Source organism: Triticum dicoccoides, chromosome 2B, assembly GCF_002162155.2.
Source record: "Triticum dicoccoides isolate Atlit2015 ecotype Zavitan chromosome 2B, WEW_v2.0, whole genome shotgun sequence".
Lineage (NCBI taxonomy): Eukaryota > Viridiplantae > Streptophyta > Magnoliopsida > Poales > Poaceae > Triticum > Triticum dicoccoides.
The window spans coordinates 231,920,450-231,927,906 of NC_041383.1; positions in this window are offsets into that span (position 1 = coordinate 231,920,450).

The following is a 7,457-nucleotide window of genomic DNA, read 5'->3' on the forward strand; positions in this document are numbered from 1 at the left end:
GGGGGGGGGGGGTCTATTGTTTTTGTTTTGTTTTGTTTTCCTTTCATTTGTTTCTTTTTATTTATTTTCCTTTCTGTTTTATTCAATTTAAAATATTTATGCATTTTCTAAAAATGTGTTTACTTCACCATAATTATCTATGCAATATTTGACACGGTCCGAACATTTTGTTTTAAAGTTTGAAAACTTTGTTTGTTTGCCAAAAATTCAAATTTGAATTCGAATCGTTTTGAACTAACGCGAGATTAGCGACAGTAACGGAGGTGACATGGCGTCATTAGCAGAGGTTACTGTAGCTTGCTTATCCGGGCGTCACAATTCTCCTCCACTACAAGAAATCTCGTCCCGAGATTTAAGAGGGGAGTAAGGGGGAAAGTTCTGGTTATTCTAAAGGATCTTCTCGAAGAAGTTAATCCCTTTCGTTGATGTCTTCAATTCTTTATTCCAAAGCATCATGATGAAGTTGTCGTTCTTTCTTCGGGGAACTCCATCGTACTTACGAATAGGTAAGGGCAGCTCTACAATGATAGGATGTTATAAGGGAAATTCATCTGGGGGTATCCCAAGATTGAACATATGAGTATCTCTCGAGTTGAACAAGTGACACACATCGAGAGCAAAGTAAGACGGTGTAATAAGAAGTTTCAAGCGGATAGGCAATCATTCATTGCCTGAAGCAGAGTGCGAAAGGGGTTCAGAGCAACGGGAATAAGTATTGTGTCCGATACCAGAATAGATCAACAGGCAAGTGGCCCGTGAATTACATACAAAGTCAAGCACGAGGAATAACTTTGACATCAGGTTGTACAGGAGAGTCAGGTTTCGATCCTGTGGAATTGTGGGTTATGGGCCCACCATGTGGGTTAAAAGTAGGAAGGTGGTGATGTCTTGCACGATCATGCAAGGAAGGCATGTCAGAGGTTAGCCTGTCAGTTATATGTCAGCAACTACATCGGTACCAAGGCGAGGGACAAGGAGAACCATTTTCCTGCTCGTTGAAACGAGGCGAGCCAGTAGGCAAAGTTCTCGTCCATCGGTGGTTACTGAAATGTCATCCACAATAGTAACAGGGTCTTACTGACAGAGTTGTACACCGAGGTGTTTACATAAGCAGGAGAATAATACTGCTTAGATTATATAGACCTCAAGAAAGGTTAAACCAACCAATGGAAAGAAAAATAAGATTATCAGATTAAACAGAACAATGGAAAGGAAAATGTGTTTAAACACATATATCAGGGGGTATATCCTTCCCAAGGACAAGCAGAGCATGATATCCATGACAGGATATAATGTAGAAAACTCTTTAGGTAGGGGACAGAAATTTCATGACATTACCCATACAGCGGTGTTTGGATAATTGGGCAGGAAATATTTAGCATTGGGCTTCAAATGTACTTGTTGAAAATCAGAGTACCACAAACATGCTTCGAGATAGCATCGACATGGTCTTCGAGCAAAGGTCATACTTTGGGAACACAAAGGATCCATCAGGAATAACTTATAGAGTAAGTCTTACAATTTCCTCATGGAAGAATGGTTAACCTTGCTAGAAAGGAAACTATAATAATAGGTCCTCCGGCCGGGGGTACTAGGCATGTCATCACCTTACCAGGTCATACATAAACCAATGTTATAACTCTTGGAAATATGCCCCAACCATCATATCTGACCGAGGTTCAGATCCGATTGGTGTCAGGAAACCTCCGTCTTAGGATGCCTGAGAAGAAAAGGTGCAACGCAATTGACGAGATAACATTATAAGATTCTCGGGCAATGAACTATGGAAGCGAGTTCGAAGACAAGGATTCATCATCATTAAACCAAGGAGAGGATGAGAGGGTGGCTGATGGAATCAGCGGCAATTTATCGAGATTAACAAAAGATGGATTTCCACAATTATGTGAATAAGGAGATAACATTTGTCAGATCAAATGGTATAATGATGTATGCTGGAGGAAAACATACACAATTAACAATGGTTGAAAGGTGCACCTGAAATATGGGCTGGGTTGCACGGCCAACATTGGAATGGTGATTCAATAATCAATAGTCTAAGAATGAACGGACGACCATTAACTTCAAAGCAATAGGGTTGCTAGAAGGGCGGAATCCAAACAGCACCGCTCACTTGTTGGTACCCTGGTTGGAATCAACACGAGGACCCAAGAAAGAATGGTGATGGTGAGAAGTATCACCATACCAAGAACTCTTAAGAGGTGGTGAAATTCCCACGACATTCTTGACATAAAAGGTGGTAATATTCCAAGGTAAAGAAGAACAATGCTGGGTAGCAAGGAACTCAAGGTATAACACAAAACACGAACAAGTTTGTGTTGGAGGGAAGGTAATAAAGTGGTTGATGATAACACAAATCATCGAGGCAAGGAGGGTATTTCTCATCATGAATCTGATTGATATCCTGGAAGAGCTCATAAGGTTGATGATGATCACGACACATTTGTCGAGAGGTTACATGAAGATGTAATCGATCGACGATGACATCAAGTCAAACGAATGATGAAGCGAAAGGTTATTGGAACCCCGGTTAGGACACAAACTCGAAATCAAGTTTGTTGTTCAAGGAGAAACGATATGACGACCAAAATCGCCGCAAGCTTAGTTCATCGTTGAAAGTTGTGCTCCGGGAATAAGGACCAGGTAGCACAGTTAAAAAAAATTAGGATGATGATGATATAGCTGATCAGGCTAGGAATGACTTAAAGGATTATTAAACTCGTAAGCAACGAAAATTACTTAGAGTTATTGAATCGGAGTGCTGAATCGATTCACTTATCGGTTTTCTCGGTTAACAAACAACCCAGAAGCATGAAGTGACAAAGACAGGGTAAAGGTAGTACTCCATCAAAGGACAGGGTAATGTAGTGCAATGCATGATATCCTCGAGATACCAGGGGTAATACTCGACGACAGACCAACGTAGAGGGTGGACTGGGGTATTGCTCTGCAGAAGACAAGTGCTTTACCTGGTCCGAGAAATAGAATCAAAGGAGAACAATCATGGTCGGAACCACGGTCGCAAAGGACCAACATAGATACAAGATGAACTTATAACAAGGGGACCATTATTAATACAAGAAGCTTTCATGATAGATTCCACATCGGGTCCATGGGCATGAACACAAAGTTCAAGGTCGACTCCCACTTCTCCAAAGCAGAACCTTACATTCACTTCTCGTTTTGATAATGGTATTAGTGTTGAAACTTTTACCTGGTGAAGTACCAGATGAGTATGGCCCGTGAAATCTTTCGGGCTCACATAGATTAGTTAAGGCATTGGTTCAACCTATCGAGGCATCTTGGGAACATATACCACAAATTTTTTTTGAAGTAATTAACACAAGCTCAAAAGTAGAGCATGGTTCACAAGGCAGAGGATACAATTTACCAAAGGCATTACGTATCAGGGAAAGAACTTCCAAAGTGATTGAATATGAAAGATGTTGTCGGATAAAGTCCAACAAGGTTCTGATGGTCCATAAAGGATCTGATGTGAGTATCGGCTCACAACCAGAGGAAGAATCAATGCAAAGACATTGGATTATAGAAACAACTGAGTAACTTAGAGCGCAATTGCAAAGGAATTATGATCTACAAAGCGAAGTATCAGAAGCAGACGCTCCGATCAAGGATGGATAAGTTCAATATACTTAGGGGCACAACCGATGACAATTTGATTGGCGAGAACCAGCTCACGTTTGAAATGACGTCTGAGCCGGAAGGATGAATTCTAGGATATGACTGAGGATTGAGAGCATTCACATCATATTGGATCAACCGACTTAAAATGATAATGACAAAGAATGCCAATAAGATTAACAGACTTATAGGATTTAATCCCAATGCAAGCAACCAAGAATTTCAAGAGCAATAGGTTGTTGAGGATCTTCGGAAGATCGAATGGTATTTCAAAAGCTTTTGTGAAATACCAGAATCAACTAGGGATGAGCGGATACTCGATGGGTGCGAGAGATTATCCGTAGGGGTATTCAGGTGGCAAAGAAACTGCAAGGCAGTAGGCACAAAGTATTCTCGGATCAATAGAGAGAATTTCAGGGTATCTTCCAATGACAAGATCAACTGGGAACAAAAGTAAGAACGACAGATGTATGTATTTATCCATAGGGATATTTTGGTGGTAGGGAATTGCAAAAGCAACAGACACAAATTCTCGGGTTACAGCGAAGAGTATCCTCAGGGTCTTCACGTGCAGCAGACGATCATCAATAATAAGGGGCTCTCCGGGTGAAAGTGATAACGAGATCCTAATGTTAGATTTAGCAAAATCCATTTAACCCAAATAGAAGAGAGATCAGAGTCCCAGAGTATAGACAAGGAGTAAAAGATACTAATACCACCCAATGGCGACGTGGGCCCATGGGCCGCACAGCCATGTCAGTAAAAGTTTTGTAAAGTCTAGACTCGACTTCGGCCAAGGGGTTGGAAGGGGGATTCCTACAGGCAGTCGGCTCTGATACCAACTTGTGACGCCCCCGATTCAATCGTACACTAATCATGCACGCAAATGTGTATGATCAAGATCAGGGACTCACGGGAAGATATCACAACACAACTCTACAAATAAAATAAGTCATACAAGCATCATAATACAAGCCAGGGGCCTCGAGGGCTCGAATACAAGTGCTCGATCATAGACGAGTCAGCGGAAGCAACAATATCTGAGTACAGACATAAGTTAAACAAGTCTGCCTTAAGAAGGCTAGCACAAACTGGGATACAGATCGAAAGAGGCGCAGGCCTCCTGCCTGGGATCCTCCTAACTACTCCTGCTCGTCGTCAGCGGGCTGCACATAGTAGTAGGCACCTCCGGTGTAGTAGGGGTCGTCGTCGTCGGTGGCGTCTGGCTCCAGGGCTCCAACATCTGGTTGCGACAACCAGGTAGAAGGGAAAGGGGGAAAAGAGGGAGAAAAGCAACCGTGAGTACTCATCCAAAGTACTCGCAAGCAAGGAGCTACACTACATATGCATGGGTATATGTGTAAGGAGGCCATATCAGTGGACTGAACTGCAGAATGCCAGAATAAGAGGGGGATAGCTAGTCTTATCGAAGACTACGCTTCTGGTTACCTTCGTCTTGCAACAGGTAGAAGAGGGTAGGTTGAAGTCCTCCAAGTAGCATCTCCAAGTAGCAACTCCAAGAAGCATCGCATAGCATAATCCTACCCGGCGATCCCCTCCTCGTATCCCTGAGAGAGAGCGACCACCGGTTGTATCTGGCACTTGGAAGGGTGTGTTTTATTAAGTATCCAATTCTAGTTGTCATAAGGTCAAGGTACAACTCCAAGTCGTCCTGTTACCGAAGATCACGGCTATTCGAATAGATTAACTTCCCTGCAGGGGTGCACCACATATCCCAACACGCTTGATCCCATTTGGCCGGACACACTTTCCTGGGTCATGCCCGGCCTCGAAAGATCAACACGTTGCAGCCCCACCTAGGCAAAACAGAGAGGCCAGCACGCCGGTCTAAACCTAAGCGCACAGGGGTCTGGGCCCATCGCCCATAGCACACCTGCACGTTGCGAGGGCGGCCGAAAGCAGACCTAGCCTAGTGGCGTGCCAGTCCAATTCGGCGCGCGCCACTCCGTCGCTGACGTCTGAAGTGCTTCGGCTGATACCACGATGTCGGGATACCCATAACTACTCCCGCGTAGATGGTTAGTGCGTATAGGCTCGTAGCCAACTCAGATCAAATACCAAGATCTCATTAAGCGTGTTAAGTATCCGCGAACGCTGAACAGGGCCAGGCCCACCTGTCTCCTAGGTGGTCTCAACCTGCCCTGCCGCTCCGCCACAAAGTAACAGTCGGGGGCCGTCGGGAACCCAGGCCCACCTCTACCGGGATGGAGCCACCTGTCCTTTCAGCCCCCTCGTCAGAATCACTTGCGGGTACTCAATGAGCTGACCCGACTTTAGTCACCATCTGTATAGTATGTATGTATGTATAGTATATACCCGTGATCACCTCCCAAGTGATCACGGCCCGATAGTATAGCAAGGCAGACTGACAAGAATGTAGGGCCAATGATGATAAACTAGCATCCTATACTAAGCATTTAGGATTGCAGGTAAGGTATCAACAAATGTAGCGACAATGTCAGGCTATGCATCAGAATAGGATTAACGAAAGCAGTAACATGCTACACTACTCTAATGCAAGCAGTCTAGAGGAGAATAGGCGATATCTGGTGATCAGGGGGGGCTTGCCTGGTTGCTCTGGCAAGAGAGAGGGGTCGTCAACTCCGTAGTCGAACTGGTCAGCAGCAGCGTCGGTCTCGTAGTCTACCGGAGAGAAGAGGGGGAAGAAATAATGAATACAGTGCAAATAAAGCACCACAAAATATATCAAGGCAATACGCGGTGTTCGGTGTGCCCTAACACGGTAGTAGGTGATACCGGTGAAGGGGGGAAACCCCCGGAAAAGTATTCCCGGTGTTTCGTGTTTTCGGGCAGAGGAGCCGGAGGGGGAAAGTTGTGGGTTCGATAGGTTAGGGGTGTGTGGCGGACGAACGGACCGCGTATCCGGATTCGTCTCGTCGTTCTGAGCAACTTTCATGTTGAAAATAATTTAATCCGAGTTACGGATTAAAAGTTATGATTTTCTAAAGATTACGGATTAAAAATTAATTCGAAAATGGAATAATGACATCAGCATGACGTCATGCTGACGTCAGCAGTCAATAGAGTTGACTGGCCGACCTGACGTGTGGGTCCCACATGTTATACTCTGCTTATACTAATTAGGATTTAACTAATCTAATTATAGTTTAATTAATTATCAATAGTTAATTAGGTTAATTAAACAAGATTAATTAAGTTAATTAATTCACTAATTAACTAATTAATTAATTATTAATTTTATTAATTCATTTTTATTTTAACTCCCCTTTTTTTTATAAAACGTTCTGGGGCACGGGCCCCGTTTGTCATAGGCCCCTAGGGGCCTATCGGGTTCGGGCTTGCAGGCGACGGGCGCCAGCCCGAATGGGCGCCCGCCCAGGCCAACTAGGGAACGGCGAGGCGTCGCCGGCCACTGCAACGGGCGGCCACAGCCATGGGAACTAGCCGGCGGCGACGGCAGCGTGGCGCAGGGGGGGGGGCGCAAGGGCTGCTACCGACAGCGGCAGCGAGTGGACCGAGGAGCAGGGGGCACAGCCCTAGGCGGATGCGAGTGCGGGATGCGTGCGGTGACCAAGACGGCAGAGGGGTTGCGGGTATGCAGCGGAGGCAGGTGCGGTGGCCAGTGACGTCGAGCGGGGGTGGCGCGGTCGACCGGCGAGCGGGACTAGTGGATGCAGGGGGTAGGGGCACGAGGCGCGGACGCAGGACGGCGCCGACAGGCACAGACAGCGCGTGTGGTGGCTGACGATGCGTGACTGGCAATGGGGAGACGTGCAGGAGCAGGCACAAAGAGG